The sequence below is a fragment of the Chinchilla lanigera genome, unplaced genomic scaffold (genome assembly GCF_000276665.1).
Source record: "Chinchilla lanigera isolate Chin_1 unplaced genomic scaffold, ChiLan1.0 scaffold00137, whole genome shotgun sequence".
Lineage (NCBI taxonomy): Eukaryota > Metazoa > Chordata > Mammalia > Rodentia > Chinchillidae > Chinchilla > Chinchilla lanigera.
Genome location: NW_004955538.1, coordinates 62,281 through 75,354, shown reverse-complemented (window position 1 = coordinate 75,354; position 13,074 = coordinate 62,281).

Below are 13,074 nucleotides of genomic sequence, written 5' to 3'. Positions count from 1 at the left end.
CCGAGCCCAGGACCTTTGCACTCTATATCCTCAGTCCTTACAATTTTTAAGTTCTGTTTTTATTTTCGTTTTTTATTAGCACATGTTTGGAGGAGATAACATTTACGGTCCTTCCACGGAGTGCATACGTGTCCACAGTACATGGTCATTCCTTCTCTAATTCCCCTTCCCGCTCCCTCTTGATCCCTTTCCCATGTGAAAAGGATCCATCTGTCTCCCTAGCTCCCTTATCTGTCTCTGCCTTTCTTCTTTGTTTATGCTTTGGGTTTCTCCTATAAAAGAAGCTATGTGACACTGCTTACGTCTTTGGGACAGTCTTGCAAAATTCTTTAGGCTAAGTTCGAATTTACAAGTTTCCTGCCTCAGCTTCCCAGCGGCTGGAATGTCGGGCTTGCATCATCAGGCCCGTCCGGTTGAGGGTTTTTTTCCGGGGGGTTGTTTTTCAGTTCTGGGGACGGAAACCAGGGCCCCACCATGCTAGGCACGTACTCGGTGACTCACCAATGTCCCTGTTTTGAAGATTCAGGGGCGCCTGCAGCGGGGCAACACTCCCACAGGGCCAGAACCTTACGTGGAAAATTCCTTCGCCGCATTTTCCCTCTCTAAGCGTGTTATCCATTTTGCTCTTACATAGATTATAAACCCAGCTGGGCCTGGCCCGTATCTTGAGCCCTCAATTCTCCTTCAAAGAAATTTAAAGAATAAAAGCAACTGCACGCATTTTCCCTTGTAGCTTCCATTTTGGTTGCCGTGCTGTACACACCCAGGTTTTAATACCTGGCCCCTTGTGCCAACGGCTCTGACATTCCTCGGGGTGCGGCTGTGCTCGGGATGAAGCCCGCTTCACTCTGCTGCCTGGCGGTGGCCCTGGTTTTTGCCCCGCATGACTGTGGAGGTGGAATTCAAGGCCGGTAGTTCTTTCCTTCCCTGCTTCAAAGACGGTCGCTCCCGTACCTGTGCTGTTTCTAACAAGAAATCTGCATTAACCCTTATCTCTGATCCTTATCGCTGGTCCTTCCTAAATACCGGTCTCCCCCACTGCCCTGGTTGTCTTTAAGATTTTTTTTTACAGGTGTCTGGACGGTGGTTGTGATATGCCTTGGTGTGGTGGGGCTTTTCTGTTTAGCTTTTGTTTTTGGTTTCTGGTTTCTGGCTTTTGCCTGGAATTTCTTGAGCTCCTTAGATATGAGGACTTCGCATTCTCAGCAAATCTGAACCAACTTTCGGCCATTATTTCTTCAAGTATATTGCTTGACCCTCCCTTCAGAGTCCTTCAGTCACCCGTGGAGTTAGCTGCCTGTGATTGTCCTACAACTCGTGCTATTATTTTAGTTATCTGGGTTATTGTCGCCCGTGTGTGTTTCCTTCGGGTGGTTTCTGTGGCTGGAGCTCAGTTCCACCTCCTCTTGGCTTCTGTGATGCTTAATCTAACAACAGCCCCACACTGCGTGATTCTCATCTCACACCTTAGAGTTTTCATCTCTAAATCCAATTGCTTCTTCCCTTCTGGAGAGCTTGCATGCCTGCACCTCGCTGTGTGAACACGGGCTCTGCGATCATAATAACTGTTGGGGTGTTGCTGCTGATTTTAACATCGGTGAGGTCCGGGGTCCGCTCCGGAAGCCTCTCATCGTGGGGTACGCAGTCTGCCTTTTCTGAAATGCAGCCAGCTTTAAGTGGCTTTGAGACACTGTGAATTTCAGATCCTCTTTGAGCTCCATACCCCAGATGTCATCGCCTTCCACAAATACCTTTTTTTTGTTTTTTTACAATACTGGAAATTGAACCCAGGGGCTTCACACTGAGTTACACCCTTTTTTATTTTTTTACTTTGAGACAGCGTCTTACTAAGTTGCCCAAGATGATGCAAACACTGACCCTCCTGCCTCAAGCTCCCCGAGGGCTGGCAATAGGCGTGTGCCCTCAGAAATACTCTTTAACTTTGTTCTGAGATGTGGTTGAGTTACCTGGAAACAATTCAATCCTCGTGGGTCTGGTTTGTGTCCTTTGGGCTGGAAGCAGCATGTATTCCAAACTAGTTATCTCCCACAGCTAAGCATCTTCTGAGAATTCCGCCCAGGCCCCCGTGAGCGCGGCTTTTTACGGGGTGATTGCTGAAAATGAACACTATTCCCAACTTTCCGGGAATGCCGGGTGCTGTTCCTGCCAGTCCTTTCGAATAGCTTAAATTGTTGGGATTTTGCTTTATTTGGTCCGTTTATGATTTTGTTTGTTTGCTTTGGGCAGTGTTAGAGATTGAACCCAGGGCCCAGGCCCAGCGCTCCACCGCGAGCTAACACTAACACTTTTATCACTGAGATGGGGCAGCCGAGAAGGTTTTCCTCTGCACCCCCTTATCAGCCTCCTGCTGCGACAGAGGCGAGGGCTGTGCTCTGGTCCTGAGAGTCTGGTTTCCTTGATCCCCTGGGCGCCTGGCTCTGACTCCCAAACTCTGGAATCCTCCAGGGACAGCCTGGCTCGTCCAGGCTCAGCTGCGCTCCTCCCTGAGCCACGTCCGCCATGTCCCCCAAGGGGGGAAGCTCAGGATCCCTGCAGTTCCTTCCCAGCTTTCAGCAGTGCCCAGTACCTTGCAAACCATTGCTGCAGAATCTATTTTATGTTCCTGGTAATTTAACAGAGGAGGGCCAGTCCCACCCCTGGCCAGAAATGGAAGCTTCCCAGGCACACCCCAAGCTACCCGGTGCCCAACCCGGCCGACACCCTCACAGTCTCGGACGGCGCTTGGGAACCCCCCTGTTCTGTCAGCCTTCCCCTACTTTCTCCAGAGTAACTGAGACGCCCCCCAGGCAGGTCTGGGAGCTCAGCAAAACCTCCAGGAAATCAGCGAGCAGTAACAGCGGCGCTCAGGACCGCAGGGGTGGAGGGGTCCACCCTGGCACTCCTGGAGGGGGCGAGCGTCCTCAGAAACGGTGCCCCCACCGGGCTTCCTGGGACTCAAGGCTGGGGGTGGGGGTGGGGCCATAGACTGCTCTTTTTCTCCAGCCAGAAAAGGGGCTTAGCTCTGGAGAAGGGCAGGGGACCGGGTTCCCCAGCAGAGTTCCTTCCCCAGGCCTGCCTTCCCGCCCAGGCCCCTGCCCTCACCCGGGGAGACTCTCACCCCGGGGAACAGGCTCAGAACAGCGGCCCCAGCCCAGCTGAGGAGGGTCTGCGGGGCCCCGCGGGGCGGGGACAGCCCGGGCCAGGGATCCCGGGGCACGGCGAATCCCCCTGAGAGCCAGAGCCCCCCAGTCCCTCTGGCCCTGGGCTGGCAGATGGCCGTGCACGGAAGGGCAACCCGCAGCCTTCCTGAACTGCAGCCCCAGCCACGCCCTTGTGGCCTGGAGGTCTGCAAACCCCTCCTCCTGCGCCCTGGGGCGTCCTGGACCCCGGCCCCTCGCTCTGGCCCACTGAACACGCAGAAGGGGCCCCTGAAGAACTTTCTGTCCTTCTCCCGGCCTCCGAAGGAACCCAGCTGCACTCCCTGGACGCCATCTGTGGCGGGTAGTGATGGATTGAGAGGGTGCTGGCCCGGGCGTGGGGCGAGGGTCGGCCCTAAATAGGACATGTGGAGCGCCTGGCAGGGGAGCTCGGTGCCCTGGGCTGAGACACTTGTGGGTCTAAAATTGGAAGGCGTGGAGGTGGCCTTGACTCTTCTCAACCTTGGTTTGCCCATCCTCTGCCCGACAGGTGGTCCCAGCCCCTCGGCCTGTGCGCCTGGATTCCTGTGCTCGCATCAGAGGCCCTAAAATAGCCCAGGACATGCGAGCCAAGCCCTGCCTCTGAGGAGCTGCAGGTCTCTGCGGGAGCCGTGGGGCTAACTCCCTGGCACCCCAGGCTGCCCAAGGCAGATTGGGTGGCTCAGCCCTAGGCAGGCCCGGCCCTGCATCTCTGCCCAACTGTCTGCAACCTGGGGGTTTGGAGTGAGTCACCTAAGGCCTCTCAGCCCCGCTCTCTCATCTGTCTCTCTGTCTTTCTCTCCCTCTCATCTGTCTCTCTGTCTTTCTCTCCCTCACCTTTATGTCAAAGCCTTGATCGGCTCTTTGTCCTCCTCCAGGCCCACAGCACTGGCACCTCCCTCCACTGACCCAGAACCCCGGAGTTCTGCCCTGGGCAGCTTCAGCCTGGCCTCTGCTGCCCGCAGTTCATTTCTGCCTGAAGCCCCTGTCTCCGGCGGGTTTTCAGGACAGAGCCAGCTGCAGTCCCCAGCATTTCTCAGTGGAGCACATTAGCTATCAGTTTTAGACCTGGGGAGCAGGGCCATGTCTAGGCAGACACAGGGCATGGCCAGCTTTGAACTCACTACGGAGCCCAGGCTGGCCATGACTTTGCGGCAGGCCTGCCTCAGCCCGCCGAGTGCTGGGATTGCAGGTTTGTGTGACACAAGCCAGCGTGCTGTCCCAGCTTCACCGCAGAGGAAACTAGGGCCCGGAGCTAGGAAACCCACACTCAAGCTGATGCAACCAGCATGACCAGGTCTGGCCACTTCAGTCAGCTCTGGGTCTGTCTGGAATGCATGTTTGTCCCCTCCAAGGCCATAGAAACTGCTAATAATGGGTCCTTATTCTCAGCCTGAAGCTACCAGCTGCGGGATATTGAACAAGAGTGGCCTGGCTCCGTGCCCGGTGTCAGGTTATTTTAAGTGTCAGGAATCCCTGTACATCGAGCCGGCCTACAGCCAGGACCCCTGGGGAGCTCCTCCTACCTGACAGCACCCTGCAGCCCACCTGGAGGCCTGAGACGGGGGCTCAATAACCCAGCCTGAGGATCCCAGGGGCCCAGGCTTGCTAAAGCAGTGGCCTCCTTTAGACCATGGGAGCGAGTCAGATGGCTGATCCGGTGTGGGGAGCCTTACGGTCCCGACCCTCCCCAGGTGACTCTCTGGACAGTGCCGTCAACCTGCAGCTCTTTGACAGGACCTCACGGGTCCCCCTGCCTAGGCTGGGCAATAGGAGTAGACAGCGGGCCTCAACCTGCAGGGCTGCACACTGGCAAGCAGCTCTGCATGCACACTTTTTTTTTTCTCTCCCCGGTACTGGGAATCGAACTCATGACCTTGCGCTTGCCAGGCAGGCGCTGTGCCACTGAGCTAAACCCCCAGCCTTGCATGCCCACTCTTGATAACCTTTCTCCCCTGGGCTTTAAGGAACCCAGAAGGAGGGTCTCCTCCCCACACTGCAGAACAGAGCACCAGCGCCCAGAGGATGAACTGGACCTGAAGTCTTTGACTCCAGCTCCATCGCTACCTAAAACCCACTGCTGACGGAGGGAGCCAGTATAGAAACGTCTGCTTTTCAGATCCTGCACCAAAGCGCGCTTCCCTAGCATACGACCACGGGCAGCAGCAGCACGACGGGTTGCGTCCAGGCTGTTTTCAGACTCTGCTTTGGTTACAGGGAGCTGAGCACTTCCAACAGGTGGCAGGACCACCCAAACGTCCCCCCGCACAAGTGGAGCAGGCGCCACCGAGCCAGCGCAGGACAGAGCCGGGAGGCCGGAATGTGCCTGCTCCGGGCGTCTGGTTTCAGCCCCGCCTCCCCGGTGAAGGGACGTCTCCGGGCTTCTTGCTAGTGCCTGGGCAGAACGGGGCTCAACAAAAATTCTCGTCCTCCCACACTTCTCTCCATCGTCGGACCAGAAGCTGTCGGGGTATGAGGGCAGGAACAGGTCCCCAGGAGAAGTCTCCCGACCCCCAGGGAACCCTGCAATGCCTCTGGGCCCTAAGAGGTCCTGGAGGCTGCAAGATTCCAGGAGCAGGGCAGGTCTGGGAAGGGAAGCATTTTTGGAGACGGGAGCTCTGGGAGGAAGGGAAGCCTCACAGTCGTCCTGCCCTGAGCCCGCAGCCTCCCCTGGGTGCAGTCTGTCCAGGGTCCAATGCTGCCCCTCTGAGGCTGCGAGTGGCCACAGCTCCCTGGACCAGGACGTTGGCTGCAAGGCTGCCCTTGCATTCCAGAAGCAGGCCAAAAACTCTAGGGTTTGTCTGCTCCAGAAAGCCCTGGGTCCTGGGGCACAGCCAGGAGTTCTAGACCCCTCAGTGCCTCACTAGCACTGACACCCACACGGCATCCTCAGGTCTCAAGGAGAATATCCATTTGGCTGGGTGTGGTGGCCCCTGCCTGTTGTCCCAGCTACTGAGAAGGCTGAGACAGGTGGCTCTCGAGTTCAAAGCTAGCCTGGGCAGCATAGTGAGACCCTGCTCAAAATTTAAAAAAAAAAGTAGAAGAAGATGACGAATGCTGCTGAGCGTATGGCACATGCCTGTAATCCTAGCACCTGGGAGGCTGAGGCAGGAGGATCACCACAATTTGGAGGCCAGCCTGGGCTACGTAGTGAGTTCAAGGGCAGCCTGAACTACATTGTGAGACCATGTCTCTAAAAACCAAAACGAACAAATAGAAATAAGATCATTTCAATTTGTTTTATCTTTCAGCGAAGGGAACCTGGCAAAATCTGTTTGTTCAGGGTCAGGGGAGCCAGAGGAGGTCCGCGTGGTGCTGGGCCTAGCAGGAGGAGACAGTGCACCTAAGGGACCAGCCTGAGCCTCCAGGCCACATGGGCCCCACCTCAGCAGGGCCTGCCAGGCCTGTGGTGCTGGATGGCCGCACAAAGATGGCATTCACGAGGAGGCCGGGGATTCTCCCGGAACGAGGCAGAGTTTAAACAAACACATAAGCAGGCTGGCTCCAGGCCGGCCCAGGCTTGCACGGGGTGGTGGGTGCTGCTGTGGAGCAGGGAGAGAAAAGCCCCTCCCACACCACGCTTGTGTGTCTGTCAGGGGGTGCTCCCAGGCACCCCACTCAGGGGCAAGTGTGAAAGATTCGTGTTTGTTGATCGCTCTGGCGCCTGAGACACTGGTAGGTGTTTGCCATAGACGGGATGGACACTTCTAAGAGCCGCATGAAACATGTCCTCCTCCCACAGGAAGTGACGCAACAGGCCCTGGGACCCATTTGCTGTTCAGTGTGGGGGTGCAGTGAGGAAGAAGCCCCGAGGCATACTGTTCTTCTTCAGGGCAGGAAATAAGATGCTTGAGCTGGGCCATGGTGATGCACACCTGTGGTCCCAGCAATCAGGAGGCTGAGGCAGGAAGATTGCCACTAGTGTTCAAGGCCAGCTCAGAATGCATAGCAAGACACTGTCTCAAAAAGCCAAAATAAGCCAGGCGTGGTGGCGCACACCTGTAATCCCAGCACTCAGGAGGCTGAGGCAGGAGGATCCTTGCGAGTCTGAGACCAGCCTGGGCTACAAAGTAGCTCAAGGCCAGCCTGAACTGCATAGCGAGACCCTGTCTCAAAAACTACAAAATAAATAAATAAATAAAATAAAATAAAAATTAAAAGCCAAAATAAGAGAAAATGAGGGGCAAAGTGAGCTGCAGAGAGAGCCAGCCCTGTGCCTGGCATTAGGACAAATCAGATACACATGGTTCGCTCCGCTCCGCAGGGGCGGAAAATGAGGCAGGGCCTGTCCAAGACCTGTCCCCCCCGGCAGCCCAGCATCAGCAGGAGAAGCATCTAGCGACCTTTGACTTATGACGGAGTAGACAAGGCCGGGCCCTGACCCATGCTTTGAAGCACGCAGGCTGGCAGAGGGCTGGACCGCCATGCTGGCATCACACGGGGGCACACGGCCCCTTCCCTGGGCCTGGGGGTGCCGGGTGTGTGCTCTGGCAGCCAGAGAAAGGCAGAACCTGCTTCCTGTGCCCTAGACGGGCCCAGGTCGTTTGGACAGAGTTACAGTGTGCCACCCCCACCTCCAGGCAGATTTCCTGGGAGAAGCCTCAATTCCCAAAGCCTTGGCCGGGGATCTAGCTCAGTGGCATAAGCACCTGCCTGGCAAGCGCAAGGTCCTGAGTTCAATTCCTGGCACCAAAAAACCAAACAAACAACAACAAAAAAAACCAAGTCTTACCTGGCTCCCTCCTCGGGCCCTTTTAGAAAGGACGGGGTGGGGGTGTCAGCCACACCCAGTGCGTTGGTAAATGAGAAGCTGGCAGGGCCTGAAGGGACCCTCGACCTGGACAGATGTGGGGTCCTGGCTGCCCCTGGTTGTGACACAGGGAACAGGGCCCGGCTCCAGGGCAGAAGAGGAGAAAGCGGCCCCGCACTCTCTCCGCGTGGGACTTTTCTCCTGCGACTTCTGCTTTCTGTGCTATTCCGTAGCCTCTCTCGTGTTAACATAATTTTCAAGATCACCCGCCACTAGGAACGTGTGGACCGGCGTCACCTTTTCGGGAAAGACATTTCAAGCGGCCTTTCGCCCAGTTCTGCGCAAACCGATGGGGTGTTTGGGGCTCTTTTTTCCCCTCCCCCAGCACTATTTGTAATTCTCAGAAATTGCGGCAGGCTCGCCGGCCGTCGTTAGAGAAGTAGCGGGGTGAACCGCGGTGACGCGGCCCTGGGGCAACTGTGCCATCCGCGGTGGACAGATGCCGTGCGCGGGAAGCCGAGCTGCTGTCGGGGGGAGGCAAGTTGGGGAACCGTATGTGTCGGCTGATCCCATCTGTTAAAAAAAAGCGCGCGTTTGTACATATTTAGCTAAATGACTGTCTGTGCCTAAAAATATTTAGGAGCAGCCACAGCAGCCGGCTCGCAGCAATTATTTTGGGGACCGCACATTCTTCTGGATTGAAATCTCTTACGAGCCACTTCTGTGGAGTGAAAAGAAAGACTAACAAGTGGCTCTGCCTTTGGAGAAACCCCCGGTTCCCAGGGCTGTGCCCCGGCAACCCTGTGCCCTCTGGCCTGGTGCCACAGCTATACTCCCGTGTCTCCACATGCCGGGCACAGGCCAGGAGCTCAACAGGCCCCGTCTGCTGGCCCAGCTGGCACCAGGGCAGACACTGACCAGGGCAACTTCTGTTTAGATTGGCGGAGCTCTTCCCTTCTTCCCGGAAGCAGTGGATGGCAGGGCCAGAAGCCTGGGAAAATCCCCCCCAGAGGGATAAGGGACTCCATTGTCTACCCACAAAGAGAGGCCTTCTGTGATCCAGAGGCACCGGAGCAGGACGAAGACGCATAGCTGGAGGAAAACTCACTTGTCTCGTCTCCTCCCCCCACTTTCAGAAATTCATTCAGCCACCTCTGACTTCCACCAAAAAAGCCAGCGGAGAGGCACTGCCAGCCTGCACGGGCAGCGCCTAGGCGGGAGAGGCGGCTGGATGGGTCACCCGGATGAGAGGGAGGACTGGGGCCACGAGGATCCAGTATGGCGCCAGGATGCCAGGCCCAGGGGCTGGACAGCGGGATGGATGGGGTGTGACTTCCGGTGTGGCCCGGACTCCAGTGTACCCACCTGCATCAGGGGCTCAGGCTGGGGCAAGGGCCAGGAGGAGCAAGAGAGGAGGGAGGGGCAGGGGTGCCCAGGACCCCCGCTCCCCGTGGAGGCGCGGAGCTTGCTCCGGGCCACCCACTCTTTCTCCCGCACGTGCTCCAGCCGCCCTTGGCTCCTTCTAGCTTGGTCACAGCCAAGACAGTCCAGGCTGTTGCGGGGGAAGGAGACACGCGGGCCCGTGGCATCTGAGTTCAAGGCGCCCTGCAGACGGGAAGGCGAGGATGGGCACCCAGGGCTAGAGACCGGTACAGAGAGGGTGCAGCGCCAGGCGGGAAGCGGCCCGCTGCAGGCTGGACCGAGGCCGAAGGCGTCCCGGACTGTGAGAACATCCCTCGGGGGCCGGAGGGGAGCTGAGGGAGGAGATGGACGGCACTGAGCGGAGAAGAGCAGGAAACCGCGACGAGGCAGGGAAAGAGGAGCTGGAGCGCCAGGGCGGGCCCCTCAGCCGACCAGAACGTTCCTGCACAACCGCCCGCTTTGCACACGCGACCCTCGGCAGCACTGGCTGTGCTCTCCACGCGGTCCTGAACCCCGGCAGGACCGCGGGCCGGGCCCCCAGACAGCAGGTGCGCTGTGCGCGGGAAGGGGACGCAGGGGAAAGGGCTGAGAAGCTCTGCGGCCTCGGGCTGGGGACAGGGAGGCAAGGCCGAGTGCCAGAGCCCAGAGGAGACCCCCAGTCCGCGGCTTACGCTGACGCCAAGGGCCTCAGAACCAGCCCCGCAGAGCCAGTCCCAATCCCGGCGTTGCCCGAGCGGGCCTGGGAGCCAGGTCCTGCACGGGGGAGATCTCCAGTGGGAGCAGGGAAACCGAGGCAGCCTTCAGGAAGGCTCCCGGAGCAGGGGTGGGCCACAGCCCCACTGTGCGCTAATCCTGGCCAGGTGCCTCCGGCCGCCCCGATCAATTAGTCACCACCATGGAGGCAGAGTGTAATTAATTATTCAGTTTGAGCTGCTGCAGCCTAATGCATCTGGAGCGACAGGCTGCAGCCCGGCATCCTGCAGCCGGGACAAAGGCAGACAGGTCTGCACAAAGCCCCCGGCCCCGCCCCGCCCCTGAACACTCCGCAGCCCGCTAATCCCGACCGCCCAGCGTGAACCTGCTCACCTCGAGCTGAGCAGGCCCCGCTGCCGCCGAGCAGGTGTGCCCCCCACACGGGGCTGCTGACCCCAGCCCGGCCCAGGGCCGCGACCTCCTGCTCAGTGGGCCCTAATTAATCAGCTTTCACCACTCAGCTGGCCCGCCCCAGAGCCGCCTCCAGGCCCAGCTTAGCCGCCCCTCCCTGAGGGCTGAAAGCAGAGCTGCGCCTTCTTAGGGAGAGACCCTCCGCCTGCCACCATGGCAGGTGCTTGGCCTGAGCCAGGCCTCCCCTTCCGGGGTGCACGAAGGGTCGTCGGGTTTTTAAGGGGAGGTGATGGGAGGTGCTGGTTCTCTAACTGGACCCCAGCACTGACATCTATCAAAGTAGTGAAGTTACCTCTTGAACCATCCATAGCTCCCTATTATCTGTCCGTCACAAACGCTCAGCTCGACTTGGAGGCTCCAGATCTGGACCCTGCCCTCCTCCTCTCCCTCCTCTTCCCCTCTCACAGGTACCACAATGCCGCTCCATGTTCTTTCAGGCCTACGGTGGCCCACCCAGGCCACCATGCCTGGCAAACTCTGCCAGTCCAGTGCAGGTAGCTCCCAAGCCCCCCACTTCTCCTAGGTGTCTCCAAGCATGAGATATGGGGTGCCCCAAGCTGGGGGACAGCAGCCCCTGTGCCTCCAGAGCGTTCATCCTGGCAATTAGCACATAATGGGCCCTCTAGCAATGTCTGTTGGACCCGTGAAGGAAAAAATGATTAAATCAGCCAAAGAGAACTCATTATTCCCTGCTGCCTGCCCAAGAGCAGGCCTTGGACCCTGGGTCACGCTAATGGGGTCATTACCAGCACGCGGCACGCCCAGCTGCCCTGGCCACTTGCCCTCTCCAGCTGCCCGTAGCCAGTGAGCTGCTGGCTCCTCTGACGGAGCCCGCCCCTGCCGTGTTCTACACTCGCGGTCTCCCACCGGGGTCTCGGTCCCGCCTCCACCTGTGGCCCCCTCCTCCCACAGCGGCCTGCCTCAGCTTTCCGAAATCCAGCCTTGGCCCCGGGGCTCCCGCGCTTTAAAATGAGTGGCAGGGAGCTTGCCCAGTATGCGCGAGGCCCTCCATCCGCTGCACCGTGGAAAGAACTCGCACACAGCGGGCAGGGTGGTGCACACCTGTAATCCCAGCTGCTCGGGAGGCTGAGGCAGGAGGAACAGAAGTTCGAGCCCAGCCCGAGCAACCTAGTGAGACCTTATCTGGAGATAAAAAATAAAGAGCGCTGGGTCAGCGTGAAGGCCCCAGGCCTAGTTCTCCCTACCACAAAAACGAACAAATAAACACATAAACAAATAAATACACAAAATGAGATATTGGGGCGCACCCCCGAAGGAAAGCAGACACTGCTACCCAGGCCCTTGGCCAGCATCAGTGGTCCCCAAACACCTACCCGCGCAAAGACGGGCACACTCAGTCGCTGCCGGGGGCTGCTGCTCAGCCCTGGGAAGGGAGGAAGTTCTGACACCGGCTAGAACTGGGGCGAAAGCTGAGCACAGGGTGTGCACACCCCACACACGAGGAGGAGCGTGTGCCGAGGACACCGGGCCGGGAGCCAGGCTCGCAGAGACGGGAACAGCGGTGGTGCCCGTGGCCGGGGACGGGGACAGCAGAGGTTCCCGGGGATGGATTTGCTGCTTGGGGTCAGGAAAAGGCTCCGGAGCTGGCCGGGGGCCTGGGAGGGGGCTGGTGCTTGGAGAAGGACCACACGGTCAGTGTCACGTTAGCTGTCACCCCCTGTACGGAGCAACAATTCTGTCCCTGTGACGGTGGCCCGCGAGAGGACGCGGGAGCTCAGAAAGGCCCATTGCCTGGGCTTGTTTGTTTGTTCGTTTATTCGCTGCGTAGTCCCAGAGGAACGCAGGGCCTTGCAAAGCTAGGTGAGTGCTTCCGCCACCCAGCCACACCCACCGGTCACGGGGCCTGACTGCGCCTTCTCTGTGCCTTGCAGGCGTAGTGCGCAGGAGGGGTCATCGTGGGACAGTGGCCTGGAGGCCACGCAGTCTGTGCCCCAGGGAACCCCTGCGGCCTTAGCATGATAAGGGAAGTCCTGCCCGGTGAGTCTCAGAAGGTGTCTTTGTCCCAAGGCGACACGTGGCTGGTTTCTAACACTTTCATCTTCTTTTTTTTTTTTTTCCGGTACCAGGAATCGAACTCACGACCGTGCGCTTGCCGGGCAGACCCTGTGCCGCTGAGCTACATCCCCAGCCCCCATCTTGCCACTTTCTGAAGCAGTTCTGGAAGTCCTCTTTCAGGAGTATCGTTAGTAGGGTTGATCGAAAATATGGTGAAGGCTGCCACCAAGTGCCATCCAGTGGAAAGGTGGGCTCGTAAGTGCACGACTCTGGGTCCTCATCCGCCTTACTCCCTGCCTCTGGCGCTGTGCGACTTCTGGCTCCTCCCCAGAGCACAAAAGACCGTGAAAGGGAAGTGTTTGCAATAGATCCAGGATATCAGGCCACCAGGAGGGCGCAGCTGAAGACGCCCAGGACAGAGGGCTTCCGGAACTGCTTCCGAAAGGGGCGAGAAGGATGGGCGAACGCGGTTGGAGCGAGGGGGGGCTCTGAGGGAGATTAATGCCGATGTGTCTTTTGCTGTAAGAACTTCTTTTATTTTTTTTT